Source organism: Acipenser ruthenus, chromosome 1 (assembly GCF_902713425.1).
Source record: "Acipenser ruthenus chromosome 1, fAciRut3.2 maternal haplotype, whole genome shotgun sequence".
NCBI classification, from domain to species: domain Eukaryota; kingdom Metazoa; phylum Chordata; class Actinopteri; order Acipenseriformes; family Acipenseridae; genus Acipenser; species Acipenser ruthenus.
This window is the reverse complement of record NC_081189.1, coordinates 116,422,635-116,443,484: the sequence shown is the minus strand read 5'-3', so window position 1 is coordinate 116,443,484 and position 20,850 is coordinate 116,422,635. Positions and strand designations below refer to the sequence as shown.

Genomic DNA, 20,850 nt, shown 5'->3' with positions numbered 1-20,850 from the left:
CAAGAAGGAAGCCATTACTCAAGAAAGCCCACCTTGAATCCTGTTTGAAGCATGCAAAAAAACACTCAGGAGATTCTGTAGCCATTTGGCAAAAAGTTTTGTGGTCTGACGAAACTAAAATGGAACTTTTTGGCCTAAATGCAAAGCGTTATGTTTGGCGCAACTCAACACAGCGCATCACCCAAAGAACGCCAACGCAATCTTCAAGTCATGCCACAAATTTTTGATTGGACCAACTGGATTTTGGTCGGGGCTCTGACTGGGCCACTCAAGGACATTTACCTTTTTGTTCCTTAGACACTCCAGTGTAGCTCTGGCTGTGTGCTTTGGGTCGTTGTCATGCTGAAAGGTGAACTTCCATCCCAGTTTCAGCTTTCTTGCAGAAGGCAGCAGGTTTTCCTCAAGGACTTCTCTGTACTTTGCTCCATTCATTTTCCCTTCAAACCTGACAAGTGCCCCAGTCCCTGCCGATGAGAAACAACCCTATAACATGATGCTGCCACCACCATGCTTCACAGTAGGGATGGCGTTCTTTGGGTGATGTGGGTGTTTTTTTTGTTTGTTTTTTTTTTAATTTAGTCGTCGCCAATTATTTTTACCCCGGTTTTCACCCCAATTTAGCATGCCCAATTATTATCTGTATCCCCGGCTCACCGCTCGCAACCCCCCCGCCGACTCAGGAAATGGAGGCTGAAACACGCGTCCTCCGAAACGTGCTCCTTCCAAGCCGTCATTTTTCGCACTGCAGATCCACAGCAATGCTACCAGACCTATAGTGCCGGAGGACAACACAGATCTGGCGGCTCCGCTGCAGAGCCACAGGCGCCCTATCGGCCACAGGGGTCGCTGATGCGCGGTGAGCCGTGGATTCCCCTGCCGACCTAAGCCCTCCCTACCCGGGCAGCGCTCAGCCAATTGTGCGCCGCCCCCTAGGAACTCTCGGTCACGGTCAGCTGTAACATAGCCTGGATTCGAACCAGCGATCTCCAGGCTATAGGGCACATCCTGCGAGGAGCGCCTTTACTGGATGCGCCACTCGGGAGCCCCGATGCGCTGTGTTGAGTTGCGCCAAACATAACGCTTTGCATTTAGGCCAAAAAGTTCAATTTTAGTTTCGTCAGACCACAAAACTTTTTGCCAAATGGCTACAGAATCTCCTGAGTATATATATATATATATATACACACACACAATTCTCATTGTGTTTCCCTTTAGAATAAAACCAGCTTATGCTCTGCTCGGATATGGTGTATAAGGTCTTACAGCTTCAGAATACAATGAAGTAATACAATGAAGCATTCTTACCTTTGTATACCGGTAAGTTACTAGTGATCAGCAGATGTGTCAGCCGCACGAAGAGCACAGCGTGTGGTTTTCACTAACTCTACTGTGCAAAATAAATGATTTTTTTTCTATGTGTAAATATCAGGACTTTCTTCCTATGCATCGGGACTCGGGACGCCAGACATTCGCTATGAAATCAGGACTGTCATGTATGATGTACTGTTAACAAACAAAAATAAAAATGGCTTGCTTTCTATGCCTCCAATTACCATGACAACTACTCCACACCATAGAAGTGCTTGTGAGCAGCTTAGGGTCAGGGAACAAGGAGTCCACAAAAACATATGCGATAAAGGGATGAGTCTGAGATTACAGACCTAATAATCCTTGCACAGACAGAGACTCTTATAATACACATTAACAATATGGTATATGTTATTATTTATTTCTTAGCAGATACCCTTATCCAGGGCAACGTACAATTGTTACAAGATAGCACATTATTTTTACATAAAATTACATTATTTTTACATACAATTACCCATTTATACAGTTGGGTTTTTACTGGAGCAATCTAGATAAAGTATCTTGCTCAAGGGTACAGCAGCAGTGTCCCCCACCTGGGATTGAACCCACGACCCTCTGGTCAAGAGTCCAGAGCCCTAACCACTACTCCACACTGCTGCCACTATGTAAAGTGAGAGAGAGAAAAACAAGTGATTGACTGCAAAGCAAACAGAATCTCAAGTCTGAAACTAATGTATAGAGCAACTGGATTATGAACAGCCAAAGTTAGAAATGGTTCTGTTCTTTTTAAAAAAAAAAAAAAAGTTTTTTACCTTGCACCACAGAGTTGACTATCTGTCTCTTTGCCTGGGTGCGCTTGGTGTAGTCTTGTGCTCTGATATGAGTCAACGGTCGCCTACATCCCATGATAGAAACAACATAACCTGAACAACAGAGATAGGAGGGAAAGAGAGAGAGGGAGGGAGAGAGAGAGAGAAACAATTGTTATCTGTCATTTCTGAGACACTGCATTATTCTTGTGTTCACAAAACTAATTATACTGTCCCACACAGCAACCAGGGTCAGGATAAACCACAGTGTGCATTTATGTAGATGCCTACTGCACATTAAAGACATAGGACCTTTTACAGGGCTACAGAAGCCAGCAATGCATACTAGCTCCCACCTGGTAACAGGTGTGTCTTCTCCAGTGTTGTAGGGTTCTGTGATTGGTGCCACTGTAGCACATCTGTTGCTACAGTGGCACAATATGTTGCACACATCTGCATCTCATGTATTGATTAACATTTTAGCAGGATAATCCCCATTGAGGTATATCTTGTATAAGAGGTTCGTTTTTTATAGAAAAGCCTAACTAGAATGCTCTAAAAGCCATAGGAACAGATTTTCAAAGTGTTTAACTTAACTATTTTATTTAAAAAGAGAAAAAACCCTGTTCAGTTTGCTAGAACCAAACCACTTAGTAATACAATTCACTCTTAAGTTGTTAGCGTCTTAGTCTTGTAACATTAATTTAGACATTTTCTCCTTAAGAGCATAGTCTCTTTAAGGACAACACTCTATTCTTATCTGCATGAAATTCTGACAGTGTGTATGTGTGAGAGAGAGAGAGAGAGAGAGAGAGAGAGAGAGAGAGCTGTGCTGTCCATTGGATGAAATCACACACAGCATGCAAATAAAAAATCCTGAATAATAAAACATGGTATAATTATGGTTTAAACAAACGTTTACAATCATCAATGTTTTGTTTTTTATTTAGAAGAATGGCACTGCTGTCCCTGACACCTGTATTTTAAACAAGATTAAAACGCTACCCTAACAGAAAGAGACCGCTCTTAATAGTTTTGTAAATTAAACACGGTTACCACCTTTATTTTTGTCAATTTACTGTATGATGAGCGATCTTGTCATTAATGACTGGCACAGGTATTATTTGACCAGTTTCACAGAATACTGTGAGAAATTTGAATTTTGCGTTCCATTTGTGTTCCAGTGCAAAGAAGGGACAGTACTTTTAAAAAAATGAAATCACCAAAAATAGATTTGAACCATTTGCAAGCTCCAGCCCTGTAACATGTTCTATAACGGTCAGCTGGTTTCTTTTGTTATTCTCGGATGGACCCATGTGACATGCAGCGTTTCCATAGCTCCCTGAGCTCCGGTAAGCAGAACACCACATTTGATAACCCCAAACCCATCCTGTGTGCACAGTGCAATAAACAAATACAAGGTTTCATAAAATGTCGATGCAGTGCATTTTTAAATTGTGGGGATGCTGGAAATCTCCAATGGTTGTGCATTCCAGCCACACACAATAGGAGACAGCTTAAGGACAAAATCCCATTTTAAATAGCAGGGTCATTTGACATAAAGTTATCAACTGACCTTCAGCCACATGGGTAACTCCTGAAAATCCTATTATATAGGTACCCTGGAATGAATGACGCCCGTGACGCTTTTGTATACCATTGGGAAGCAGTGAAATTCCTGCTTTCAGAACAATGTGTGTTGGATCAAGGTCATCTGTACAACTAACAACATGTGCTCCGTATATGGAATGGCATGCTACATGTGGGTAAACACAGCTTCTCACATGACATACCAGGGTGGTGTTCATTGTGCTCTGGTGCTCTCCCCAGCTCAGGATTGACATTGATGTGAGTTACAAAAAGATCTCTCATCACAACGAACGGCTCTGTGTTGGGCTATCTCTGAATCAGGGGAGCAATCCGGTGCTAGATTCTAGCGCCAGGGTACCTCATATAGCGCCAGTAGACATGTTTTCTTTTTTATTGTATTATTGCTTAGCAACCATAGATGATGATAGTTTCTTATTGGGTCTGGACTACTCACATGACCCCCCACACTCATCCACATACACAGGAACTCACTGAAGAGTGGCGGGAGGGGCGCTTGATTAAGACAGGGTTTCACCCCTTTAAATGCATAATGGCTACAGAATTTCCCTGTCCCAATTCCTGCACCTTGTACTGCCATTCACTTGTTATTAAATATTCCAGGCTCTTATGGACCCCCAAACCCCTATAATTCCAATGGCAGCTGGACTGGCTGTTACAGACACATTTCAGCCCTTGTGAGTGGTATTGAAACACCTGCTCCACCTGCTTTACTCAAGAGAAAGAATACGCTCTTCTCTAACAGTTTGACTGCTGGCATTGTCAAGTCAAATCCACACTCAGATTCTTTAAAATATCTTACCAGTTCATTGATTTACTGAAAATTCTCCAGCACAGCTCCTTAAGAGGCAGAATCTAATTTGCAATGAGGTCCAGTGGAACAGCATGGACAGGCAAACCAGCTGCAGCACTTCAACCAGTACGTCCATCAGCACAGCAAGAGCTGGGCCTTCCACAGGAAACAAGCACGGGGTTCAAAGGTCACTTCCTCAGAAGCAGGTTGATCACAAGCTGCAAATCATTCAAAAGAGGGTCACCATGGGCTAGGGTTTGTGGTAACAATTTGCATAAGAATGAAATATCATAATACATTTAATCTAAGAGTGGTTAAGTATTCACAGTATTGGTCAAAAACATCCTGATTTAAATCTGCTGCCAAGTCTAAAAATAAGAGCTTCAGGACTGATATTGCCGTTAATTAGCATCATACGTGGTCATTGTCCTAATGACTCTGAAGCGTATTTTAATTTTATTTCTGGAATACCAGGCTTAACCCTGCAGAGCAGATGCAAGCACATCTTAACAATTAGATATGCATAAAAAATTACCCATAAAAACAATGACACAGAACTCATTAAGGGAAAGGTATTAAGGTTATTTTTTGTAAATTAAGATTTTTCTATTCCAGCACATTATCAGATAGATTAAAATTAAGAAGGCTTTTAATATCTAAACCCTGCCACCTTTATCTAAGGCCACACATGTCAGGTTTGGAGAAGAACTCAATTACACTGGAATAAAACATTCCATTATTCAATATTCCAATGCAGTATGCAGGACAATGTATTTACATGCAAGTACATTTTTAAATTGTATTTATTTTACTTTTTTTTTACACATTTGCATGCAGTCAGAACCATCCAAACACGACACACCTTGGTCACGTGCGATGGAAAGCAGCAGCACAAGAATTTTTACAAAGCAAGGAAGCAAGGTAGCAAGGTTTAACAGGAGTACTGTGATGTAGTGCCTTTAATGAATGAATTGTAACAGTAGACACACAGAATGAGCTACACTCATCTCAACTGCAATCCCTCATGGAGTCGAGATTTAGATCTGCCAGTCTATAAGGGCAGAGTGTGATTGCAAGGGGATTTCTCATCCTTTGGTACCTGTGTAAAGCTTTCCTGTCACAATACCTTGTTTTTGGCACTGCCAGACTTCCTTGTATTTCTGTACAAAGCTTTCCTGGTCTGGTCTGCAGTGATCCCAAGTATTTCAGAAAGCCGCTCCTTACCTTAAAAAAAAACAAAAAAAACATAGTACCGGTAAGTATTTGTTCAATATTGTAATATGATTAGAGATATTAAAAAAAAGTATAGAAAATGAAAATGTCTCCCATAGTTTGGTCTCATTTTACTATGTTCCCGGAACTAAATTCAGCTTTTTATAAGTTTAGGGATGCTTATACAAAAAAAAGGTCTTAGAAACTTGGGTCAGAGAGGTTTCTCAGACAAATCTCCATGTACAGCATAGTCCCGTTTAAAGGTTTACCACAGTATTTGTGCAGTGTTACAATGCTTTTGCCATGGTTATACCATGCATTCCCCATAGTTTATCCTGGTTTGCCATGTTTATTAATATGCCCTACAATACCCCACAGGTATTATTTACAATACTGACCTTTGCTTTACCATGCTTTTACTATGGGGAACGTTTATAATCTTATCAAATCCACATTTATGCAGGAAATGTAGTAAAATTAAATTAATCAGAATCCCTGAAAGTTGTCAAAAGTGCATACTGATTGCAGCTGAAGATGTGTATTATACTGGGATAAAGTAATGCATGGTGAGATGGGACAAAACAGGAGAAATCCCTATTATTTTCCATGCAATATTATTTCGGTCCCTTTGTAAATATAAAACAACTCACTTCTACTGCCACTTACCTGTGTGTGCAGGGCAGTGACCACAGGCCGTGGCACCTAAAACACACATGATTTCTGCCTGTCAAAAATGTGCTAATGCAGGGAGCACTTCACAGAAATGGAACCTCATGAGTTGCTGTAGGATCAGTTCTGACATTAACTCTATAGAAGGCAGCTGCAGCACAGCACAGCTCTCTCAACTATAAACTGACACATGGTTTTGAAAATCTTCATGCTATATACTGCATTACATTGTAAATATTACTCCAGGCCTGGCTAGAGTCAGCTGACTTTCCACACAGGAACAAGCTACACAATGTCTTTATGGGATGGTTGACTTTTGAGCAGCTACTTATAAAGTGATACATAAGCAGGTGATGTTGCCAAGATATTGAACCCTGTATGACAGTTCAGCCTGACTGGTCTCCATTGGTCTGATGCCTGACCAGTAGGGGCAGCTGTGGCTCAGAGAGGCAAAACAGCCTGAATTTTACACCTGTCCGGCGGAAAGCAGCCAGGATTCGAACAAGTGAGTTCCTGCTTGCATGACTCACTCTGAACTCCACGCAGCAGTGCCTTCACTAGGTGAGCCCCCGGGGCCATGCTTTGTACTCTAAGTGTAACATTAGTTATTGTTATACCTTCATCCTAAAATATAGTTACAAAATAACCCCACAAGCAGATGATGCAAATAGTACTTACATATACAGTAAAAACCATTCAACGTGTTGCCGGTATACCTGTCAGTGTTTTTTGTTTGTTGTATTTTTCATTTTCTATACTAGCATTACTCAGCATAGGCACTGGTTTGGTCCCCACGCTCTTTCTTGACTTTAGCATGCTCCCCTGCACCATGAATGTAGATACACCTGAACAAGGAGTTCATGCAATAGCTGCTTGCTTCAGGAGGTCTCTGAGCAGTAAGAGGAATCAGAACCCTGACCCTGACATACAACATATACAGCAATACGATATAATAACAGACTGTATGTGGAAGTAACAGTAAGTGATGAGTTAAAAAATAGTAATTATAATAAGAATATATATATATATTTTTTTTTTCTGTATATGTACATCAATCTTACTGGGTGAAACGTGACAGAAATGTGTATGTCGTTGAAGTCTTTATTTTCATTTTAGTTTACTGATTAAACTTTTAAACTTCTACAGCCTTACTAAAAGTTAGATCCAAATTTTATGTTCTTTATTTTTGTAGCCAGAGTTACAGATAAAGGTGCCTTTGGAAATCGTGATCCTAGCAACTGAAAAAATCACAGAAAAAACAAACAGCATTGTCAATTCAATGTTTGTTCTCCTTCCAGTTGTGAAAGCTCTTCATGTTTTGTGTCCACATTTGATTCTAGAATCTGTTACATAAGCTGAAAGCTGTAGCTCTGTGAGGTTCTGTCTTGTTATTGCACTCCACAGATGCAGATGAAAACAACATGCTCTTCACTGCATGTCTGCTGAAAAGCTGTACAAGACAAACAGAGTGCTGCATTACGAAAGCCTTTTGGAAGAAATGATTTGCAGTTTACTTTGTAAGGAGTATGTATTGGATTGGATTACAGGATAGAGAAAAAAAGAGAGAGAGAGTAGCGAAACCTTGTTTAGATTGTGTAACACATACTGTAAAACACATTCCGCCCTAACTACGTGATCCTTAACAGCTTCCATTGTTACTTTTAGGTATTTACAGTACATACTGGTATATACAGTATGTTAGCATCCCAGAAATAACCCAGTTAAATGTTAGTAATTACAATGAGATCCAATGTGCTTGTGGTTAAGGTTTAGGACATCCTAACGTGCACCCATCGTTCAACTGACCTAATAAAATGACCGCCACCTCAGTGCTCAGTACAGTCTTCTCATTCAGCCCTTCAGTGTTACTGGGTGTACTGAAGAAAGCTTTTCATATGTGACAATCTTCTATATGTACCGTCTCTCCCTCTTCTATCTGTCATCACGTAGGCTGACTGCATTCTGATCAGTGACATTTGGCAAATGTTAAAGACATGTGACCCAGCAGGCCTTGATTTCACAGTTCAGGACGTAGCCTGGGATACATAATCAGAAACTATTAGCAGCAAGCTGTTAATTTACTATCTGGTTTATCTCAAAACCTTGTCAAGTTGGATCTTAAATGGTCCCAATGCTTCAGCACCTAAGTAGTCATGTACACGAGGGCAAGGCAGTTTAAAGCTTTATAGAAGTTTGAAAAAAAAAAACTCAGCATTGCATTATATATTGTGTATCAATTCTCTTTTTCTAGGTTCCTGGCTATTCCAAAATGCTGGGATCTACCTGCTATGATGAATCTTTTTTATTTTTCCTGACATTTTTGGCTCAGCCAGGCAGTTCTCTGCTGCTCTTCATCATATAATATCTTTTGTATTGACCCACTAATGTCTCACTCCATGGAAAACGTGACAGCCAGGGAATCATCTTGAATTGTCTTTAGTATTTGGTAACCACAGAAAGGGACTGTCCTAATTGAATGGCTAATTGTTTAACAAGGTTTCCTTCAGCAGCCCCTGCTATTCTATTTAACTTTTTTTTATTTGAGGCATATTCCAAGACCCAGACACCCAGTGGAAATCATCATTTATAATTCAGAAATCACATTCCATGCTGCACAGGTCTCTGTGATCACTTGCTAGGGTATTTCAAGAGCAATTAATAGAAACAATGAGAATATTGTAGTTGAACATATCCCATTTATAAGCTTTCAACTGCTGTTATTGTCATGAAAAATATGACATTAAAATATGATTTTGTGTTAATTAAAAATGCCACCACATCTTAAATGGGAAGGAATTTTGGCTGCAATATTTGTTTTAGTTTTTAGTAATATACAGGTACTGTGCTATGTATTTCACACAAACCAAGTTGCCTGTGCCCGGCAACATGGGAAGTAAACAGATGAAGTAGAAGATGTACTGTGCTCACCCGGGGGGGGGTGAAGTGGATAGAGATCAATCTTTTTCAGAGACGCCCCAGAACTAATCAAAGTCTAGGCGAGCTGCATGGGTGCACCATGGTTACTCTAACTAACTGAAAACAGTTTAGTAAAGCACCTCTGTGAATAAAAGACAAACCACTTTATCACGAAACACAACCCTGGTTCCCTGAAATAGAAATGTAACCACTACGTGATGGGATATAATCTCTAACAGCCCGAATTACCTGACACTTACATCAAAGCTGCTCCTTTAAGAGCCCCGTATGCCAAACATTGTCTCCACCCCCAGGAGATAAATGTGAGTGACACATAAGGCTCAGCGCCATTTTCATTTCAGGGCTACTGCGTTAGAGTGAATGAGGCGATCTTGAAGGGTAATGGTTACGTTTCTATTTCAGGGAACCAGGGCTATGATAATAAACAAATGTTCTCTTTCAAGTATGAAATGTACCCATTACCTAATGGGACAGAATACCCAAGTCATCACAAGTGAAGGACTTGCAGCACCGGCAGATGTGCTAAAAAAGAAGGATAACTGCATTCTGGCCGAGGACCAATGAGGATCCATGGCATATAGTCCACAGTACAGTGAGGGAGGGCTCTCATGCAGTGTATATGCTGCAAGGTTACACTGAGTAACCTCAGCATTTAACACCAGAAGTCCAAAGGGGTGTGTGGCTAATTACCCCAGGACATAAAGTGGAACATAATAACTAATGTGTTAGAGCAGAATGAGTGGCTGTTCTTAACACTGGTCCCAAAACCAGGGTTCTGCTGATCTACGACATTCAGTCAGTAGAACCTGGTAAAAGTATGAGGCGTGGCCCATACTGCAGCGTTGCAAATGTCTGTGACAGATGCACCCTGAAATAACGAGGTTGCATGGCCTCTTGTGGAGTGACCAGTGACTTTTTCTGGTGGAGGCAGGTTGGCAAGATCGTATAACATCCAGGACCCTATAAACAATGCTGACCAGGCAGCAAAAAGAAGGGAGGTCATGATTGTTAGGGACTCCATATTGAGAAACACAGCAAGTTCAGTTCGCAGTCTGGACCCCCTTACTACTACAGTGTGCTGCCTTCTAGGAGCCTCTGTCAAGCACATCACTGAGAACGTGAACAGGCTCCAAGAACGAACAGGAGACGACCCGGAAGTAGTCGTCCACATCGGTACAAACAACATTGGAAGAGACAGACCAAGATCCCTGCAAAACAAATTCAGAGAGCTAGGAAGGAAATTAAAAGACAAGACCAAAACTGTGGTATTTTCTGGGATACTGCCGGCCCCTTGCAAAGGACCATATGGACAGCTGGAAATACAAAATCAAAATGCATGGCTGAAATCGTGGTGCACACAGGAAGGCTTCACCTTTCTTGAACACTGGAGCACATTCTACAACAAGGACTATCTATATAGGTGGGATGGACTGCACTTAAACAGAAAGGGAACCAATCTACTCAGAGAAAGGATCCTTCAGGAAGTCCAGAAGCATTTAAACTAGAAAGGAAGGGGGGAGAAAACAAAAAAACAGAAGGGAGACCACATCAAAACAAGGGCAACAACTCAGGTAAGACCACTATTAAATGTATTTATCTTAATGCTAGAAGTCTCAGAAACCAAATGTTAGAACTTGAAGCTACTGCACTAACAAGCAACTACGACGTGATAGGTGTTACAGAAACTTGGTTGTCTGAGAGTGATGGAGACGAATATAATATTAGTGGGTACACACTGTATAGGAAAGACAGGCAGGACAGAAGAAACGGAGGGGTAGCGCTATACATAAGAAATAGTCTTGAAGCCCAGGTGTTAAATCAGGACAAAGAAAACAATGCAAAATCAATATGGGTCAGAATAAAGGACAAAAATTCAAAGGGCATAATAATAGGAGCATGCTATAGACCGCCAAATTCAGACGCTGAGCAAAATAATCTGTTGTACAATGACATTCGAAATGCGTGTAGAAAAGGAGAAGCCATACTAATAGGGTATTTCAACTTCCCCCGTATAAAATGGGAGAACCCGGTGGGGAGCACGACGCACGAAATTGAAATGGTGGAAATGACAAATGACTGCTTCCTAACACAATTTGTCAAGGCACCGACTAGAGGGGAGGCATGCCTTGATTTAGTCTTTTCAAATAATGAAGACAGAATAACTAAAACAGAGGTCAGAGAGCCATTGGCAAACTCAGACCACAACATGGTCTCATTTGAAGTATTTTTTAAAACCCCAAAAGTAATGACTAAAGCTAAGGTTTACAATTTTAGAAAAGCAAACTATGAAGGTATGAAACAGAGACTAACAGAAGTAGATTGGAGTAAAATAGAGAAAACATCCACAGAAAAAGGATGGCTGTTTTTTAAAAATGTAGTAGTAGAGGCGCAAAACAATTACATCCCAAAAGTAGACAAATCTAAATCTAAAACAAAATGGCCAAAATGGTTTAATAGATCAATTAAAAAAAATATTCAGCGAAAAAAGGCACTTTTCAGAGCGTTTAAAAGGGACCAAAAACAAAGTACACAGAAAGAGTATTGGAACTGCAAACACAAGTCAAAAAGGAAGTTAGAAAGGCCAAGAGAGAGATAGAAATCAATATTGCTAAAGGGGCTAAAACCAATTCCAAAATGTTTTTCCAATATTATAACAGCAAGAGAACATTCAAAGAGGAGGTTAAATGTCTAAGAGACACAAATGGCAAAATCATAGATGAAAAAAAAAAATAGCAAATATATTAAATGATTACTATTCACAGGTTTTTACAAAGGAGGACACGAACAACATGCCCCACATGTCGACCTGTTCCTATCCAATTTTAAATAACTTTAGCATAACAGAGGCAGAAGTGTTAAAGGGACTAGGAGCTCTTAAAATAAACAAATCCCCTGGGCCAGATGAGATCCTCCCAGTAGTACTCAAAGAAATGAAAGATGTTATTTACAAACCGCTAACCAAGATCATGCAACAGTGTCTTGACACAGGGGTTGTAACGACAGACTGGAAAATAGCAAACGTAATACCGATCCACAAAAAGGGAGACAAAACCGAACCAGGTAACTACAGACCAATAAGCCTGACTTCTATTATATGTAAACTTATGGAAACTATAATAAGATCTAAAATGGAAAATTACCTATATGGTAACAATATCCTGGGAGATAGTCAGCATGGTTTTAGGAAAGGGAGATCGTGTCTAACTAACCTGCTTGACTTTTTTGAGGATGCAACATTGACAATGGATAATTGCAAAGCATACAACATGGTTTGTTTAGATTTCCAGAAAGCTTTTGACAAAGTCCCGCATAAAAGATTAATTCTCAAACTGAACGCAGTAGGGATTCAAGGAAATGCATGCACATGGATTAGGGAGTGGTTAACATGTAGAAAACAGAACGTACTGATTAGAGGAGAAACCTCAAAATGGAGTGAGGTAACCAGTGGTGTACCACAGGGATCAATCAGTATTAGGTCCTCTGCTATTCCTAATCTACATTAATGATTTAGATTCTGGTATAGTAAGCAAACTCGTTAAATTTGCAGATGACACAAAAATAGGAGGAGTGGCAGACACTGTTGAAGCAGCAAAGGTCATTCAAAATGATCTAGACAGCATTCAGAACTGGGCAGAAACATGGCAAATGACATTTAATAGAGAAAAGTGTAAAGTATTGCATGCAGGCAATAAAAATGTGCATTATAAATATCATATGGGAGATACTGAAATTGAAGAAGGGAACTATGAAAAAGACCTAGGAGTTTATGTGACTCAGAAATGTCTTCATCTAGACAATGTGGGGAAGCTATAAAAAAAAAGCCAACAAGATGCTCGGATATATTATTATTATTATTATTATTTATTTCTTAGCAGACGCCCTTATCCAGGGCGACTTACAATCGTAAGCAAAAACATTTCAAGCGTTACAATACAAGTAATACAAGTTATTGTGAGAAGTGTTGAATTTAAATCAAGGGAAGTAGTGTTAAAACTTTACAATGCATTAGTAAGACCTCACCTAGAATATTGTGTTCAGTTCTGGTCACCTTGTTACAAAAAGGATATTGCTGTTCTAGAAATAGTGCAAAGAAGAGCAACCAGAATTATCCCGGGTTTAAAAGGCATGTCGTATGCAGACAGGCTAAAAGAATTGAATCTATTCAGTCTTGAACAAAGAAGACTATGCGGTGATCTGATTCAAGCATTCAAAAACCTAAAAGGTCTAGACAATGTCGACCCAGGGGACTTTTTTGACCTGAAAAAAGAAACAAGGACCAGGGGTCACAAATGGAGATTAGATAAAGGGGCATTCAGAACAGAAAATAGGAGGCACTTTTTTACACAGAGAATTGTGAGGGTCTGGAACCAACTCCCCAGTAATGTTGTTGAAGCTGACACCCTGGGATCCTTCAAGAAGCTGCTTGATGAGATTCTGGGATCAATAAGCTACTAACAACCAAACGAGCAAGATGGGCTGAATGGCCTCATCTCGTTTGTAAACTTTCTTATGTTCTTATGTTCTTATGTATGCAATCCTGATCATGTCTGCAATCCACCTTGACAGCCGCTGTTTAGACAGGGCTTCTCCGTGAAACTGAGACCCGAAGCAAATAAACAATTGCTCTGATTGCCGCCAGCTCTGGGTGTGGTCAGCATAATATACCTGTGCCCTAACCGGACACAGGATGTGGAACTTTCTCTTCCTGTCAGACGGGAAAGGTGGATGGAAGGCCTCCAATTCAACTGACTGGTTGATATGGAAAGCAGAAATGCTTTTAGGGAGAAAAACAGGATTAGTGTGGAGAGTAACCGCAGTTCTAACTTCCGCAAAACACAAACAGGCTTTTGCTGTTGAGAATGCCTGCATTTCACCAACCCGTTTAGCGGAGGTAATAGCAAGCAGGAAAGCTGTCTTTAATGACAGGAATTTCAGCTCTGCTGAATGTTGGGGCTCAAATGGCAGTTTTGTAAGCGCATCCAGCGCCAGCAAGGGACAAGGTCCTTTCTAGGTCTTTACCTCTGAGCACCCTTCAAAAACTGTCCCACCAGGTAGTGGCAATTTTAATACGGCAAGCTGAGATAGCTGTCAGGTAGACCTTCATCAAAAAGGTCCCAAAAATTGCAGTATATCTGCTATAGGGCAAGTCGTGGAGTCCAGTTCACACAACTGACACCACGTCTGGAATACACCCCATTTGTAACCACACTGGGAGCATGTAGACACTGCTCTGGCATTCTGAAGTGTCTCAATGACTGCTGGATCTGGATGCCACAGAGGCTCAGCAGGTCACGACAGGCCGGAAACTCCCACTGCTGACTGAACAGGAGTGTCGAGAACCATGTTCTCCTAGGCCACTTAGGGGCTACTAAGAGCAGCCGGGCACCATCTTGCCTGATCTTGTAGTGCAGTGGCAATGTACAGAGCAGAGTCCTGGGCCATCTGTGGGCCAGCACGTCCATGCCGAGCAGGTGACCACTCTCCACTAGGGAATACCAGTGAGGTTCACAACCTCTGGGTGAAGACGCCATTACAAACTGTGGGGGCCACCTCTGAGAGTGAACTGCTTTTACTGAAAGCAAGTGATCGTGAGCCCATAGCAAAAGCTTGCGGGGAACATGACTGAGACCAGAGACGTAGACCCCCCCAGTGGTTGATATAAGCAACCACTGTGGTGTTGTCTGTATGGATCAACACATATCTCTTGGAGAAATTGCTGCAGGGACAGATTACTTGCCCGCAGCTCCAAAACATTTATGTAAAGACTCTCCTATGGGGGTTCCCACACTCCCTGTACCCCCAGCCCCTCCAGACAGTGCCCCAACCTTGGTTGGAAGCATCTGTAGTTACCACCTCTCTCCTCGTGACACAGCCCAGAGCTGTGCCAAAGCACAGATGAGCTGGATGTTTACACCACGAGAGAGCCTCCATACAGTGATGAGACACTGTGAGTAAGCGGTGGCATTCTAAGACAGGTTGCCAGACCCTGTGGTTGAACCAGGGGAGAATCTGGGATGCTGCTGCCATCAGGCCCAGAAGTCTCTGGAAGGCCAGTACCCTCACTGCTGTGTTAGGGTGAAACAGCTCCAAGCAAAAAGTTAAGAAATAAATAATAATAAAAAAGTTAGCCCCTGGATTCTGTCATCCGACAGATTGGCGATCATGTTTCCGGAATTGAGGCTTGCGCGGAGATAGACAGCCTTTGAGAGGACGTCAAATGACTTTTCAACTGGTTCACCATGATGCCTAGCTGTTGGAGGTGGTTGGTGACCATTCCTGTGTGCAAAAGTGCCTGTGCTGGTAATTTGGCACATATTTGAAAGTAGGCATCCTTGAGGTCCACTGTAGTGAACCAGTCGCCTGATCTCACTGACTGCAACAGCAGATTGAACCTTCATACTCTCAAGTACAGATTGAGATGTCTTAAGTCGAGGAATGGTATGAGGCCACTATCCCGTTTCAGCACCAGGAAGTACCTGGAGTAAAACCCTTCTCTCGCTGAGAGGGTGAACAATTGAAATTGCCTGTGTCTGCAGTAGGGCCGCACCTCCTGAGACACTAATACAGTGTCTTGAGGGTTGATGACCGTTGTTGCAATCATGCCCTGAAAGCGAGGGGGGTCGAATCGAAACTGCAGAGAGTACCCGGCACTGATGGTGGTAATCACACAGGTGTCCGTGGTGCATGATCGCCAATAATCCAAGTGGGCCTGATAGAACGGGCCCTGGACCTGTGACAGCAAATTCCTAGGCGGCTGCTTGTGATCAGGGCGCCAATAATTGTGCCGGCCTCCGCGTTGCGCACCTTGAAAACGGTTCTGCACATTAGCTCTAGCTGCAAGAGCCTGAATCTGCTTTTGGGGATGAGGACACCTGTTTTGCCAATGCTTTGCTGGCTTACGGGCTGGGGCTTCTGCTTGAGGAGGAGGCGTGCCAACTCCTTGGAAGCCACGTGCTTGGTGAGAGCATTTTAGCATCTTATCCACTGCAGGCCCAAACATATGCCCTGGTGTTATTGGTGCATCCAGTAATGACGCCTTGCCCTTGTCAGGTACTCGAGCCAGAGCTGCCTTCTTGCCGCCACCAATGCAGCCATGCTCCTGCCCAATGCCTGACCATTGTACTTAGACAAGTGGAGCAGGTGGTTGTTGACCAGGGTCAGCTCATCCAACTGGAGGGGCGAGGGCCTATAGTCCAAGGACAGCGATTCTAGCAGCATGGACTGGTAAACCACCAGTATCCTACTGTAGCTACCAGCATCACTTCAGTGACATTCCTTTTGCAGCAATGCTAGATTAGGCATCTGCACCACAGAGGCGATGGAAGCCTCAACAGGCAGAAACTGGGCAAGGCCCAGCTTATCTGAGGGGCTTACCCTGGGAGCCAAGACGTCTGATTCCACGTCCTTGGACGGGAAGATGAATTCTTGGGTGTCCATGCCCTCAGATGCAATAAGGGACATGGCATCCTCCTGCTCTGGCTGTGGGTCAGGCAATGGTGCCTGAACCCTGGGGACTGAGACAATGGGGGGGCCTCACAGCAGCTCCATCAAAAGAGACTGCTGCTGGTTCATAGCTTCAAAATTATTTTTCCATTTGCCCAGCAACCCGATCAGTACCAGAATGCCTGCTACGGCAGATCCTGTTCTTCCTAGGTGGAGGAGAGGGGGAGCTCTCCGAGCCTGATGATGAAGAGGAGGATTTAGATGAGCACAGGCTCTTAGTCCTGCACCTACCCCTAGATTGTTTCCTTGCTCCCGGTGTAACAGGGAGTGGGGACTCTGTTGACCGCACTGCAGGGGATGGATGGGGGGCTAATCATGCTGCGCCAGGGTCAGAGATGCAGATCGGTCCCTGGAACAGCAGGCCAGCCTGCTTTCCAGTGTCCTCTTAGACAAATGAGCACAAACCGCACAAGAGCTGCGGTCTTTAACTGCCCCCTCTATATGCTCCCTTCCCAGGCAGCGGATACACCTGTCATGCTTATCCTCCACTGCAGAGTTTCTCTTGAAACTAGCACAAAGGTGAAAGCCAGGCATGGTGCAAGGTTAAAAAAAACAGTTCAGCCGTGCAATACATGAACACAAGAACAGACAGTACTGTGGACTGTGTACAGAACTGACTGGTGCTGAAAACTGTTGTGTACACAGAGTACACAGAAAATGTAACACTGTTAACGGTCTTGGAGTCAAATTGGACCAAACCGGGTCACTGGTACCGATTCTGGTATGAACCATGTGACTGGTACCGGCTCTGGTACTGACCAGGGTACAGGCTCTGGTACTGACCAGGGTACAGGCTCTGGTACTGACTGGTACAGGCTCTGGTACCGGATCTGGTACTGACCAGGGTACAGGCTCTGGTACTTAGAAACTTGGTGTGTGTGTATGTGTGTAATATATATATCTACTGTGTATGAAAAGGCGCTAGCAATAATTTTAATATTGACTCTTGAAGAGCCGAGCAGCAAGAGAGAGAGCGTGAACTTAGCAGCAACAAGGTACTGAATCCTGGAGAAGGGGCGGGGAGAGCCTCAGGCTTCACACTGGGCACACCGCCACGGAAGGTACTTAATCAGAACCTAAAGCATAGAAGAATTACCACTTAAAAAGCAAAAATACTTCAGAATATGAAATGAGAGAGCAAGTTAATTAAATCAACTGATCTCTGTAGTTATGACTTAAAGGCAAGGCTGAAAGAGAAAATGACGCTGGGCCTTATGTGTCACTCGTATTTATCTCCTGGGGGCGGAGACAATGTCCGACGCATACAGGGCTCTTACAGGAGCAGCTTTGATATAAGTGCTCAGGTCATTCGGGCTATAAGAAATTATATCCAATCAGGTAAACCCCCTTCCTTTTAAATCGAATTCTCCTAATATGATTTATCCCACTCGAGTGGGTGTTGGAGAACATCTTTCACAACCCCACATCACACAACTAATGCACTTCTATAAGGTCAGCTGTTTTGCTTGTGGGATATGGACAAGATTCTTTTTTGAGAAAAAATAACCCTGAAAATAATTATGCCCCCTATTTAACTGTATCCTATTAATAAAACATTAATTAACAGAGTACCTTTGGGATGTGGGTTTCTCTGATGTAGTACTGTTTGAGGTTATGTGCTACTTCAGTAAAAGTGAAAACATGAGTATTAAACACATTACAAAAAAAATAAAACAGTAGTGCTCCCAGAAGACTCACAGATTAATTAGAAATGTATTAATTTACTATGGGATCCATGACAGGCTAATCGGGCAGTGGCACAGCCATTTGGTATGCTGGGTGTGTTGTACAGGGAAGGGTAAATCCGTTGTGCCAAGATGCCGATCTTTGCCAGATATACCAGTTATTGAGGTACAATGGGCACACTGTTTCTATTCCATTCTCCTCCACAGCCTAAAGCAGCCCCTGGTGACTTTGAACTGAAACCTGCAGGGCCAGTAACTCGATGACAATCACTGTTGAGCTCCTGGGTGTAAAGAGACAATGGGCACCCGTAGTGCGCCCAAACCGGGGGTGGGGGGGGCAACGGGGGGGCTGCGATCATTTGGTTAACCCTCAATTAGACTGGTTCGAGCGGCTACGCTAATTTGGGGTGTGAACACTCCGAATAGCTTCAATAAAGATTCGTTACGGTCAAGGAGCTAACGGGCAGAGATCTGTACTGGCTATCTGGTGTATGCATGATCCTGTAGGGGAGGGGGCAGGAGCCCTGTAGGATCCGCCTGTCAATCATGGCGATGACACAGAGAGGTTGGGTTAGGGTGTGTTCGCTCCCTCTCTCTGAGTGGTCGGGAGGCGGGCCTTGTGGGGGTACCTGACCTATAAAAACTGTGCTTTGTTATTCCTCAGCCCTGCCCATCTAGGAAGAATAACAGTGACAGTCCTGGTCGGGAGGGTCTGGAGAAACCACGAAAAGGACAGGCAAACAAGGCTGAGGAAGACAGAAGAAAATAAATAAAATAATCTGTATTCACGTACCTGTATATCAGGACGTGTGTAGTTAGCGGGGAAACTCGGGGCAACCCCATATAGTATAGTAGGGGAATAACAAAGCGCAGGCAGAAGACCCGAGCCGTGCGGGTAGCGACGGTGGGGAAACGCTGCAAGAGCAGCACCTTTTATTTTGTAATTTTGTTACAGTGCTTTATTTTCCTTTTTACTTTCACCCTTTTGTTTGTACTGTTATTTTGAGCACCTGCGTGTGCACCACGAGTGAATGGCCAACCTTTTACCATTGCTGATATTTGGTTGTGCTCTGGAGCCAGTGCTACAGGGCCACTGTGGCATAAATAACTCTGTGCGCCAAGTGGCGTTTCCAAATAGATTTCTGCCTGTTGTCCAGTGAATTCCCACACCCTCCCACAACACCTTTCAAACCCTCAATACAAATTTGACTATTGCAGAAAACTTAAACAATGGATTGTTGAATATACACAAGATTACAAAGATTAATAAATAGCAATACATAAATAGTCAGCAGTACACCTTCATACAGTTAGTTTACTTCAAACCACAATTGAAAAAGTACTCCTCTGTACCAACTATAGACTGTTGCAAGGAGATGGTTTAGCAATGGATTACTAAATATGGAGGACTGTGCACCTAAGTGGAAAGAAATAGAGCAAGCTGTGAAAAAAGCAAGGGCTTCATCATCTCCAGGGCCTAATGGAGTTCCGTACAGAGTGTACAAGAGTGCTTCAGGAGTTCTACGAATTCTGTGGAAATTGATGAAAGTGGCATGGGAAAAACAGGTTGTACCAAGAGCATGGCGCCGAGCAGGTGGAGTCTTTATACCTAAAGAAAAAGATTCTACAAGCATCAGTCAGTTTCGTCCCATTTCCCTATTAAACGTAGAAGGCAAGATTTTCTTCAGCATTATTGCTCAGAGATTGTCAGCTTACCTATTAAAGAACTGCTTCATTGACACTTCAATACAAAAAGCGGGCATTCCAGGTTTCCCAGGTTGCTTAGAACACATCAATGTGATCTGGCAACAAATTCAATCAGCTAAAAAGGAGAGGAAGGAGCTCCATGTGACATTCCTGGATTTGGCTAATGCATATGGCTCAGTGCCACATGAACTACTTTGGGCAGCATTTGATTTTTTCAGTGTACCAATGACAATAACAAATTTAGTGAAAGCCTATTTTGGAGATTTGCAATTCAGTTTTTCAATTTCAGAATTCAGCACTACATGGCAATGCCTAGAGGTTGGAATAATGGCAGGATGCACCATTTCTCCACTGGCTTTTACCATGGCAATGGAAGTAATCATTAGGGCATCAAAATGGGTAGTAGGAGGAGAGCGCTTGGCTTCTGGAATGCGACTACCACCAATTCGAGCATACATGGATGACATGACAACCATGACTACAACAGTAGCCTGCACTAATCGATTATTGGGCAAATTAACCAATAACATTGAATGGGCACGAATGCAATTCAAGCCCACTAAATCAAGGAGCATCTCTATAATTAAAGGCAAAGTAGTAGATAAAACATTCTTCA

The 20,850-nt window shown here is 42.7% G+C and overlaps 1 long non-coding RNA gene across 1 annotated transcript in view; it reads right to left on the bottom strand.

Annotated features, from left to right (window-relative positions):
• Window positions 1-288: 288 nt before the first annotated feature.
• LOC117420536 (uncharacterized) overlaps window positions 289-20,850 on the bottom strand; it is a 46,926-nt gene continuing 26,364 nt past the window's right edge. Inside the window, exons 2-5 of the long non-coding RNA XR_004547366.2 lie at window positions 5,648-5,745; window positions 4,531-4,739; window positions 2,124-2,234; window positions 289-464 (exon numbers count right to left, since the gene is read on the bottom strand). This is a non-coding gene — a long non-coding RNA (uncharacterized LOC117420536). The remainder of the gene's footprint in view (window positions 465-2,123; window positions 2,235-4,530; window positions 4,740-5,647; window positions 5,746-20,850) is intronic.